The 12,727-nt window shown below is 37.8% G+C and overlaps 1 pseudogene; it reads right to left on the reverse strand.

The window, feature by feature from the left end:
- Positions 1-512: 512 nt before the first annotated feature.
- Positions 513-12,727, reverse strand: part of LOC138005738 (fibroblast growth factor receptor 4-like) — a 17,543-nt pseudogene continuing 5,328 nt past the window's right edge.

Raw genomic sequence — 12,727 nt, forward strand, 5'->3', positions numbered from 1 at the left:
CTGGCATGCAAGATGGCGGCGTAGTTACGGTCGTTAGGGACTGACTGTCACGTTCCTCGTGCAAGACCTTTATAATGTTTTCTCCCATAATTGGCTGGTTGTTTTAATAGGTCAAAATAGTAAAGGGTAATAAATGATTCTTAACAGCTCAGTTGAAGACAAAACTATGTATGAGGATGGAAAATGCCAGATCAGCCAGGCAAATTTTTCCCCCGCTGAATTTTAAATAATTATTATTTTTTTTTTTTTTGTGAAGTATCCCGAACTAGCATGCATGATTGCGGCATTATATGGAAAGTGACAAGGCGACAAAAGTGCCTTCAAATGAAATTCAGACGTCTGCTTCAACACCAGACAATTGGTAATCATTTATGTCACCTCTATACAATATTTACAAAGTCAGAAACTGTGTTTTTCGTGTAAACTGTCACCAAAACTCAGTGGGTACTATCCCTTTTGACGCCACCAAGTCAGAGACCTCCTTTCCTCCCCGGTACAATCTCTTTTTACACTCAGTTCACCCTCGATACTTCATTTGGAAAAGACTCTGAGATGCCATTTATGCTCTGCCTCACTAAGAATTCCTCACCGTGCCTTGTATTCACGTAATCAATCTGAAAATAATTAATGAAAGAACGAGGGCACAGTTAATTGAATTCCTCAGGCAGCCGGTTAGTTATTTTCTCAGTCACTGAGTCTTTCAATAGGCCATCCATTTCATCGGTCAGTCAGTCAGTCAAACTTGATTTACACCAACGCGAATCGAAAGACAATATCTACCTTGTGCACCTTTTCTAAATAAGACTTCAACTTTTCAGCGATAGCAGCAAATGTAGGTCTCTCTGATGGAGTTTCGTCCCAGCAAGAGGACATCAGTTTATACCTGCCAATGGGAAATAACTGAATTCACGTGTGAATACCAAATGAGTAGATTTTCTGCACGAAAGCAAAGATGATAGAGATAGACGAATGAAACGGAAACGGAAACTTAAACTGGTCCAACGATGAAAAAATCACTTCCTTGTTTTCTTCAGATTTTGAAAGTGTGTTTGCTTAACACCTAAAAGGCAAAATTTTGAGCTTTGATTTTTATCCAAAGGTTGTTTACTTTGAGTATAAGTTTTGGATTAACCGTCTGCCATTACTCACGTTCAAAACTGACCGACTGGATCTCAGAGAGTTGAACCTGGGAAAAACTGACGTCACTTCGCTCACTAGCTTAAAATTTCAGCCTGTAAATGCAGTTTAACATGTATGCAAAACGTTAGTTTTGCATACATACTTTCCAATCCGAATGGCCCGGGACTCCCGTGCTGCGCATTAATTCAGTCGCGTACAAACGCATGCATTGCATTGTTTAAACCAGTGAGTTTTTGACGTCATTTTCTCCTCGATTCAGTCGTCTCAAGATTTTAAACTTAATAGTGCCGGACCATTAAATTTAAGAAATCGAAAGTGGTTCAGATTGCGTGGTTACAAGCAATTTTGGTAAAAAAGGAAAATTCCCGAATAAACAAGAGTTTTTTCCGAAATTAAGGCTTAAAACTTGGGTTACTTTACTGTTTAATTAACATAGTTTTGAAATGCAAAGGGAAAAAAAAAAGAGTTAGGGAGATTTTTGATCATAGACTTTAAACTTACATCTTCTTGCAGCAATGTTTAGGGGAGGACATCCTTTCACCCTGAGAGAGATAGGTTTTGAGATCGGATGGAGTCTCTATGAAAGGGTAGGGCTGTTCACCTAGGAATAAATAATAGACATTGATTCTATCTACATTCTTTCCGTTGAAAAAAGAAAAAAATAAAATAACCCACCGTAAGCTGCAATTTCCCACAACACAATGCCAAAAGACCATCTGTAATGAAGAACAAAACAGACACAAATTAAATTGAGAGAAGTGATCCTCTCATTTACCTGGACAATTTATAAGTATTTTCGCTAAAAATGGGAAGTCAAATCTCGTACTCGTTCTCGTAGAATCTAAAGCTCTCTAATAGTAGCATGACAAAGAGCGAGATTTGGAAAAGATAACTACTGACAACGAGAAATAGACGAGACACGAGAACGCTTCAGTCACTCAACACAATATGACAACGCATAACTTGAGGATAATTACATAGACGATATTACATGGCCACTTGGAGATACGAAATTTCTCTTCGAGTGTTGAAAAATATTCCACGAGGGAACGAGTGAAATATTTTTCAACAGTCGAAGAAAAATTTCGTATCTCCAAGCGGCCATGCAATATTCTCATGATTTATTATATTAAACACCAATGAAGTACTAAATCATTTCACGTAAGGCATCGAAAGGCGCGATTTTTATAGGTAAACATAGCAACAGTGATCTTTTCACTTGTGAAAATAACATGTTATCGTTATCATGTTTTCGCGCGGAAGTTCACTTGATACAGTCACTGGTGTTTATATATAAAAGTGGGTTCAAAACACTTGGCGGAAAACTGGGGCAATTGCAATGGACGACACTTTCTTACGAAAAAGTGCAATGAACGACACTTTCTTATGTCATGTAAATTGTGCTTTTTGACTATCTTTAACTAACACAAGCTTTGCATTCTAAAGCATATTAGTTAATAAGATTGTTAACTGACTGGTGATCAGTTACTTACACGTCACTACAATAAGTATAGCTGTGATCTTTCAATGATTCTAAGGATAGCCATCTCCAAGGAACTCTGTCCTATTGAAAACAAATGTGCAAAAGTGTGTGATTAGGCAAGAACAGGGTGTTTATTGTTTGTCATCGATTGAAATAAGCGTAAGTCGATACGCAAAAAGCAGTAAAAGCCAACTGCTGATGTACAAGAACTCGCCCGGACACCTTTTGGATTTGCGGTTATATGTCTGAGCGGTTTACTTGACATTAAAGACCCAACAATGCTTGACGCATAGAATTAACCGCATTTGCCTAAATACAAAAATCGCTAAGGGTAAATGCTGCATTTTCATACTTACATTAGAGGTTTGAGTGTAGATGCCATCCTTTGAAATGTCTCGTGCCAAGCCAAAATCTCCCAACTTAGCCACGTGGTTATGGTCAATGAACACATTTCTGGCTGCAAGGTCACGATGAATGCACTAAAGAGAGAAACAGACCTAGGCGATTTAAGTAATCAACCATAACTGACCTATAGGGACTGAGGACTGGATCAAGGGCAAAATGACGCCATAATTACTCGATCAAGAGTGCACTGTATGCAAGACACATGTGAGTAGTGTACACGTTTCAGTATCCTCGACCGAACTCTCTCTTCTCTCTAATAATAGAGAGATTTTGCATCACCTTTACGTGAAATGGAAAACGTCGGATTGCCGTTTCACGTTTCACATAAAAGGGAGTGAAGCTTGTGACATTAGCTCTTCGTGACTCCCGGATGAATGGACTCTGTCAATGTCGAAAAGTTTGTTAACAAACACAAAAACTCAAAGTCTTTTTAAACATTGTTTGTAGAAAAAGACGCTATACATGTATATGAAAAAATCAATCCCTGTCTGTTTCGATGTTTCGAGTTTGTGAGTCACCAGAGAGACAACGAGAGTTCATGAAGCAAATTGCGGGAAGGAGTCAGTTAATTGAACGATAACCACGAAACGTGATTTTTGACCTACCGGAAAAAAAGCTTTCGTGGTCCTTTGTTTTCCACAAACGACTTGTTATGAAAAAGAAAGTTCCACGTATACGGCAAAGGCGAAATTGCCTACACTCACGTAGAAACGGCAAGCAGCAACCGACAAACGCAAAAAAAATGGTTGGAAAATCATGATCACCTGGTGCCCGTTCCTCCAAAGTTCCGAAACTTTACGGGTCATTTTTGGGTGTCGCAATTCCCTCTGTATCTCAAGAACGGAGAGGACTGGAATCGTCAAACTTAACAAACAGTTTGCTTTTTGTTACCTTGAAAACATGTTAAAAGGTCGGCTTTTCTGGACAAGCGGTTAGCAGGTTGACAAATGGCTTTTCGGGACTTTCGAGAAACGGGCCCCTGGTCAGTTTCGCCGTTCGCGTTTCATGAAACGCAATGCTAGATCTCTCTAGTAGCATGGAAGACTGTTCAAATAGAAAAATAAAAATAATAAAAAAAAGCCATTTCTTATGATCAACCGCAAGCTTGAAATGAAATTTAATAATAAGCAACACACTTTTGAAATTTGAAGATAGACCTGACTTGTTTTTTGTTCAGAGAAGAACATCTTGTAAGAGTTACGCCAGGTTCATAACTTTTCGACAAAAACTGAGTGAATACCAGCCTACCTTTTTCTCTTGTAAGTGTTTCATTCCAAGGGCGATTTGCAGCGCTATTTCTAGTAAATGACGATCGCTTAACCCAAACCGTACGTTTTCATATTTTCTTGGTTGGTTATCTGGGAATTCGTTCTTCTTGGATTTCAAGAAAACTTCAAGGCTTTTTCCATGAACCAGTCAGTAACCAAGAGAATCTTGTCTGAAAAATATAATCATCTATTTACCACTGAATTATTAAAAACATATTCATCTAATGAATTGTCTTTTACCTGTAAATGAAAAAACCTGAGAGTCTGAGATGTCAGTTCAAAGATTTTCAGTTCGGTATAAATTTAATTTCAAGTCATTGAATTCCTTTGAGTGTTCAGACTGTGATATTGTATTTTTGGAATTTTGTTTCAAAACTTACCACTCTTTGTGCATTCCCCCACAAAATTGACAATGTTGGGATGTTGCCCAGCCTGCTTGAAGATCTTTATCTCATTCAAGAGGTCGGAGTCATCAGAAACACCTGCGGTATCTATGCATATATAAATGATCACAAATGCTCAAATGAAAGAAGATCTTTCACCCAAGCCACCCCTCGAAAGGGGACAACTCGTAGTGTGCTTTGTCTCAAAAAACCGAACTAATCGAGTCAACGAAAATGTCAACAAACATTATCTGAGATAACCACTCTTACGAAGGGCTTCATAGGAATTCAAAAAGCGATGGCTTGAATGCTGGCTCTTCTTTCCCCCGCATTGGCTGTTCACTGGCTAACAAATGACCTCGAACCAGAAACACTTTGTGATGTAAGGCGAGGACCTTCACCGTAGCGTCAACCCTCCTCACTATTCAGTTTGACATACGACACCTAGTGTAAACCCATCTGGTCGCCTCCTTCCCAACACATCCGTATTGAAATCATCCTTTCTACGCTGTTAGAAATAATTCTGAATTAAATTTTCTCACCTTTTTTAACTTAAAACTTAAAACGTAGGGAGGCTTAGTTTAGTCTTACTGAAATCAGTTTGAAAAGCAATGTGGTCACCTTTTAGCTGTTTCACGGCCACGTCTAATGTTTGTCCATTCTTTGCATGATATTTTCCCTTCCGAACAATCCCGAACGCTCCTTCTCCAAGCTTTTCATCCTCGAACACCTGGAGTCTTTGAAAATCAATTCGCCAGTTTTCTTCAATGTCGGGACATTTCGGCAAATGAATGCTTCTTCTGTGAGCAAAAACATGTTACACTTGTCGTGAGAATAGGGTCTGTCATGTTATATTTTTTATCAGTACTTGATTGCTAAAAGCATTTATAATCCAGTAAAGAATCGAACCTGAATAAATAACATTTATTTTCGTGAGTAGTTATGGCTCCAGCTGATTTTCCTTGTCATGGACAGATACCGATTGCTTTTTCCAACTCCGGAGAGTTTCATCCCTCAAGTTCCGTACAATTCGGAACAAAAGACAGCGAAAATCTCTAAAATTTAACAGGAAAATCTGAACTTACAGGAAATATTCATTGTCTCAACAAAATGAAACATGCAATTTAATAGGCATTCTGTAGATTGCAATTTTCATTACAGAAATTATTACAAGAAATAAGGTAGATTTACCTTTCCGGAGTTTGCAGCGGTTTCTTGGTGAATAAGTAAGTTATCATTGCTTTCAGCGCTTTCATGGCTGTTATGTATACAAACACATCTCAATTGTTCCTCTGCTTGTTCTTTCTTATTAGGTTTTGGAGGCCTTCTGGGCGGGATATGACCATTGGGTATAGGAGGCAAATCTCTTCTGGGCATGTCAAGCTGATTACTACCAACCCCACCTGGGAGGAAAAATGGAAGGAATTACATGTACTTTGTCCTGAAGAACTATTAAACGACAAAGGCAAGACGTACTTTTCTGAGGTATGGCTGCACTAAATAAGCAAACAGGGCTGCTGGGATTTAGTCTTTTTGTTATGACGAAGCTGGTAATTGACATGCAGATACAAGATTTATGATTAGTTTTTTGGGTTTATTATTGTGCCAAACTCAAGATTTATGATTAGGGAGCAGGGATGGAGCAGCGGTGAGATCGCTTGCCTACCAACATTGTTTCCCGGGTCTCGGATTCAATTTCCAGGTGTCATATGTGGGTTGAGTTTGTTGGTTCTCTACTGTGCTCCGAGATGTTTTTACACGGGTGTTCCGGTTGCCCCCTCTTTTCAAAAACTGAAATGATTTGAGTTGAGTTGATTTCTGCACATGTGCAGTGTACATACTATGAATAGTGCCCCAGCGCTAAATAGAGTTGACACCTAATAAAGTTCAATATTATTATTTAAAATGAATGAAAATTCTTCGCATTTTCCTCTGCTGAGCATGTATAAATTGTTAATTTTATTTTTTCTTGCACTTTTGTCGTCAGTATGATAATAAAAAATTATACAGAGAACTATAAAAGCACCTAATAGGGGAACGTTTTCTCGGCCTACAGCTCTTTGTGCTACTAAAGGAGAAGCGAGAGTACTGTCAATGCTGTCATAAATGTTGTCCGATGTCTCTTTTTTCTCGAGACGTATCCAGTCTTGATCCTCTGAAGGCGTCTGCCTGTCTGCAGTGTTGTCTCTTTCTTGCGCCTATAAACAAATGTTTAACATATTTTATATCTAATAGAGAGACAGAATCTTCTTTTTTACAACGTCGATGCGTTTTCAGAACGATTGTGTTTTAGATGTTCCTTTAAGAAGAGCGTTAACCCGGAATTGAGATCCAATGTGCCATTTCCGAGTTGCTGTTTACCTCTGGTTCAAAACGAGTCTTGGTGCTAAACCATTAATATGTTAATGAGCTTGATATGAATGAAAATACACCATTCGTTTCCATTGGAATGGTTGTGCACCAGTACTCGCTTTGAAACCGAGGCAAACGGCAATTCGGAAATGGGCTATTGATAATATTTACTGAATTTTAACTTGATACGCTGTTGAAATTAGATTGTCTTCCGGGAAGACATCAAATCGAGGTACTTTTACACTTTTTATATTCAATCAATATAACTGTTCACCTTGCTAATTAAACTATAGGAAAAATGACCGTCGAAGGAGTGCTACATAAGTACAAGTGTTGATGGTTATAGTTCTTGTTTATTTCATTTGCACTCGTTTTGAGAACCTATGATCACGTACCCTCAGCTATTCGTCTTCTTAACTTTCGATACCAGAGAAAGTAAACTACTACGCTCCCGATTCCCAACGTTCCAAAAATGCAGATAAAGACGATGGGCATGACCCTAGGGCTTTTCACCGAATATTCAGTTGGCTTTGCAACTGAAACGGAAAATAAGACAGTCACCGACACTAAGATACGACTTTAACAAACAATAATGATAATGATAAAGAAGATGATAATGATAATGATAATGATAATGATAATGATAATGATAATGATAATGATAATGATAATGATAATGATAATGATAATAATAATAACAATGACGATGATATTATACCCTATTATAATATTAAGAAAACGACGAAACCTTAGAGTTAATATTAAACATGTTTCGACAGAAACTTCTGCCATCCTCAGTTAGGCAGAATACAAAGTGATGGAAGCTGGATTTATAATAGAAAATGCTAATGTCAAAAAATGGCAGATGTTTCTCTGTCGAAACATGTTTTATAAAGTCAAATGTCTCGTCCTTTTCTTAAAATTGTTTGCTTTTCTGCTACTATCAAGACCTTATGATAATAATCATCATCATCATCATCATCATCATCATCAACAACAACAACAAATTTTGCCTTACGGACTAGCTTGGTTTGAAATCAAAGAAAACAAAATAAAACAATTGGGTATATGTTGTCAGAATGTACCCGCTTAGAACAGAAAGATGATAAAAGCCCAGACATGATATCATCATTCACTGAAATTTGTGCATAAAAAATGGACTCCCGTGTGCAAAGAAGAGCTATGAGCAGGAGGTGCACACAAAGCACAGGGTTTTGGAGAACTCACAGAGATAAATGCTATAGTCGTATTCTGTTATTTCTGCTATGATAAGGTGACTTTGGCCTCTTTTAACGTTTGTCTAAGCTTCTAAGTATCCGTATCCTTGGTTTAGATTCGTTAAAAGTACCGACATTTTTTTTCTTGCGGAACCAGCTTATTGCAGGCCTTGGATGACCTCCAACTGTACAGCGAAATATCACATTCGAGCCAATTCTCGCACTTTGGTTCAATGGAGTAATTTCTGGTTTTTGAAGTCCTGAAAGTGGACGGAATTTCATTGAATATTTAGTTGGCCTTGCAACTGAAGCAGAAAATAAGGGCAGTCACACTAAGATAAGATATCAACTTCGAAGTACAACAAAAAAAACAATAATAATAAATGATAATAATAATAATAATAACGATAACAATAATAACAATAATAATAATAATAATAATAATAATAATAATTACATGCTGTCTTTATACTCATCTTCTTTTAAAATCTTCGGCAAAAATATACCAATTAACTCTTATTATTATAAACTGATAAAATAAAGGGAAAAAAAACAATTATGAATAAAATATTAGAAAATGTTAAAATGGTTTTGGCTAAAACCTTAGTGGGAGGCGCGGTGGCCTCATGGTTAGTGTGCTCGACTTCGGAGCGAAATGGTCCGGGTTCGGAACCTGGCCGGGAATATTGTGTTTGTTTTCTTGGGCATGACACTTTACTCCCTCGGTGCCTCTCTCCACCCAGGTGTATAAATGGGTATCACCGAAATGCCGGGGGTAACCCTGCGATGGACTAGCATCCCATCCAGGGGGGAGTAGAAACACTCTTAGTCGCTTCATGCTTCAGAAACCGGGGATAAGCTCCGGCCTGATGGGCCACTAGGCCTGTAAGCTTACTATACTAATACTAATACTAATGCTAATACTAATAGTGGTGCATGACGATGATATTACATCCTTATTAGAATAATAATGAAAAGAGAACAATCAACATGTTTGGTTTTTCCGGCTTTTTTTTTTGGTGTAAATCTACCTTACACAGGCGGCCAAATTTATGGTAGCGAACGAGTACAATTATATTATTTATTAGCATAGAGCTGGTACGCCCAAGAGCAAAGGCTGGACGTGATCATTTTTATACTGGCTGCTTCATGTATTAGCTCTCACCTGTTGTTTGCGTTTGCCATAGAACCGCTGGATTTGAAACCTGTTCTCCAAGAATATTCTTCGCAGAGCAGAAATAAATGCCATAGTCGTATTCTGTTATTTCTGCTATGATAAGGTGACTTTGGCCTCTTTTAACGTTTGTCTTTATTCGTATTCTTGAGTTAGATTCGTTAAAAGTATCGGAATTATTTGCCGTGCGGAACCAGCTTATTACAGGCCTTGGATGGCCTCCAACTGTACAGAGAAAATGTCACATTCGAGCCAATTCTCGCACTTTGGTTCAATGGAGTAGTTTCTGGTTTTTGAAGTCCTGAAAGTGGACGGAATTTTATTGATTATTTAGTTGACCTTGCAACTGGAGTAGAAAATAAGGGTAGTCAAACTAAGATAAGATATCAACTTCGAAGTATAACAAAAACAATAATAATAACAATAATAATATAATAATAATAATAATAATAATAATAATAATAATAATTATAATAATAATTACATGCTGTCTTTATGCTCAATCTTCTTTAAAAATCTTCAGCGAAAAAATATACCAACTCTTATTATTAAAAACTGGTAAAAATAAAGGGAAAAAAATTAAGAATAAATAATAGAAAATGTTAAAATGCTTTTTGCTATAAACTCAGTGTCAAATTTGCAGAAGGATAACGCTAATAATAATAATAATAATGGTGACGATGATATTACATCCTTATTAGAATAATCATAAGGAAAACAAGAACAATCAACATGTTTGGTTTTACTGGCTTTTGTCTTGGTGTAAAACTACATTACACAGACGGCCAAATTTATTGTAGCGAATGAGTACAATTATATTATTTATTAGCAGAGAACTGGTACGCCCAAGAGCAAAGGCTGAAAGTGATCATTTTATACTGGCTGCTTCAGGTATTAGCTCTCACCTGTTGCTTGCCATAGAACCGCTGGATTTTGAAACCTGTTCTCCATGAATATTCCTTGCAGAACAGAAATAAATGCCATAGTCGTGTTTTGTTATTTCTGCTATGATAAGGTGACTTTGGCCTCTTTTAACGTTTGTCTTTATTCGTATTCTTGAGTTAGATTCGTTAAAAGTATCAGAATTATTTGCCGTGCGGAACCAGCTCATTACAGGCCTTGGATGTCCTTCAACTGTACAGAGAAATGTCACATTCGAGCCAATCCTCGCACTTTGGTTCACTGGAGTAATTTCGGGTGTTTGAAGTCCTGAAACTGGATGGAGTTGAAGCGACTTACTAGAAGTATCTGTTTTTGTTACCAGATTTAAATTTTAAATAGTAAATATCGTTAACACTTTTCAAATGATCTCTGTACTTTTTTTCAGTATTCATGGGTTAAACTATGTGTGGAAGAGATTCACATTTCATATCTTAAGGTGGCGAATAGGTCACCGTTGCAAGAGGAAAGCAATCTGAAGACACCGTAATATTGTCTTAGAACCTTTCTTACTTAAAAACGAATTCGGAGACTCCTTGGAACATCTCACATCCTAAGGAAGGCTTTATCCATCAAATAGACTTCTCAACGTACCCTATCGTTACCCTAGGCCCAAAGATCGGGCCCGGTTATTATGCTCTATCATGGCCTGAGATAAAAAGGAAATTAATAAGAGTAAGGATAAGGACAGCAATAAAAATAAGAATAAGGATAAGAATAAGTAAAGTACAAAGAAGTGATGAGGGAGACTAATATGAAGCACAATAGAGCTGTTTTTGTTACTCGCTCGTCGATAGAGCTTCAAAGCAGGATTTCAACAGCGTCGCGAGTGGGAACCAGGAACTAATCCGCAAACAGAGTCAACACTTTCGACCATGTGCTTTCTTATGACACTTGTATCGCAAGGGCTTATGGGAGTTACACTTCTAGGGAGATTATGGGTCACGACCCTCACATTTTCAAGCACAATTTTTATTTAAGAAAAAAAAAAACAAACGTGATAAAATTACGATGATATTCTTATTTGTAATCAAAGCCTGGCAACAAGGTTTCACCACAGTAACTTCATTAAAGATGGCACTAACCCATTTTGTAGGATGTGTGGCAAGTCTGATGAATCTGTCGATCGCGTGATATCTGGCTTCCCAGAACTTGCCAAAACTGAATACATTCAGAGGCATGATAACGCAGCATCATGCATCCATTGGAAGGTGTGCCAGAGCTATGATATTAATACAACTAACAAATGGTACGACCACACCAGATAACTGTAGCAGTTGTACTTAACGAACAAGCAACGATTCTGTGGAATATGTCAATTCATACTGACAGGGAAATAGTGGCTAATAAATCAGATATCATAATCAGAGATCACACGAATCAGAAATACCAACTTATATATATGGCAGTCCCATCAGACAGAAATACATCCATTAAAGTAGTCGAGAAACTCTCTAAGCATAAACACTTAGAGATTGAGATCGCCAGAATGTGGAAAATGGGAACAGAGACGATACCAGTTGTCGTTGGTGCACTTGGGGTCATTAAGAAGGGCCTGAAAAGTACGTTGACAAAATGCTAGGCACAGTCAGCATTGTTGAGCTCCAAAAAATTACACTTCTGGATCAGCTCGCATCTTGAGAAAGGTCCTGTCAATCAAATGAACTCTTTGGTACCAAAGGCCTATGGGTTGGACCCGGTGCTTCAAAGACTAAACCAGCCAGCCAAGGCCGTTACAAGTCAACTCTCCGTTAACTAAATGGTTCCTCATTTTAACGTCTTGTCAAACTCTGTATTTACACATTTCACTAAGCGGACACTCTCTCGTAAACGTACGCGGACACATTTGAAAATTAAAATTGGATTTTCCTTTTGTTTACGCTCTCTCTCCTAGAGGACACCCCACACATAATGATTGACTCGGAAGCAAAATATGTATTTATTTGCGAGAAAAAACTAAACTATTACCTTTGACAGGGCAACAGAACAGTGGTGTCGGTTTTTTCCAATCTCCATTTGTCCGCGGGAAAAAAAAGCTTTCTATTCGTTTGACATGAGCAAGACTCCGATAAGAGCCCATGCTTTTAGGAGTGAACAACAGCCTTATATTCCTGTCACAGCGTTTTCGCAGACCTATCTATTTTTAAATTGAATTTCCCGCGAGTGAGACTCCCTAGGGAGCCCGATGACCAATCACAAAGAAACTAACTTGAGGTCTCAGCGTCACCGAGCCGGAAATGCCTTTGTGTTTTTTTTTGTTTTTGTTTTTTTTTTTTTTTTTTGGCAGAAAAGGTAGTGGGAAGAATTAGATCGATCTAATTCTCGTGAGGGGACAGTCTACTAACAGACGTTTTTTTTTTTTTCTC

Source organism: Montipora foliosa, chromosome 6 (assembly GCF_036669935.1).
Source record: "Montipora foliosa isolate CH-2021 chromosome 6, ASM3666993v2, whole genome shotgun sequence".
Lineage (NCBI taxonomy): Eukaryota > Metazoa > Cnidaria > Anthozoa > Scleractinia > Acroporidae > Montipora > Montipora foliosa.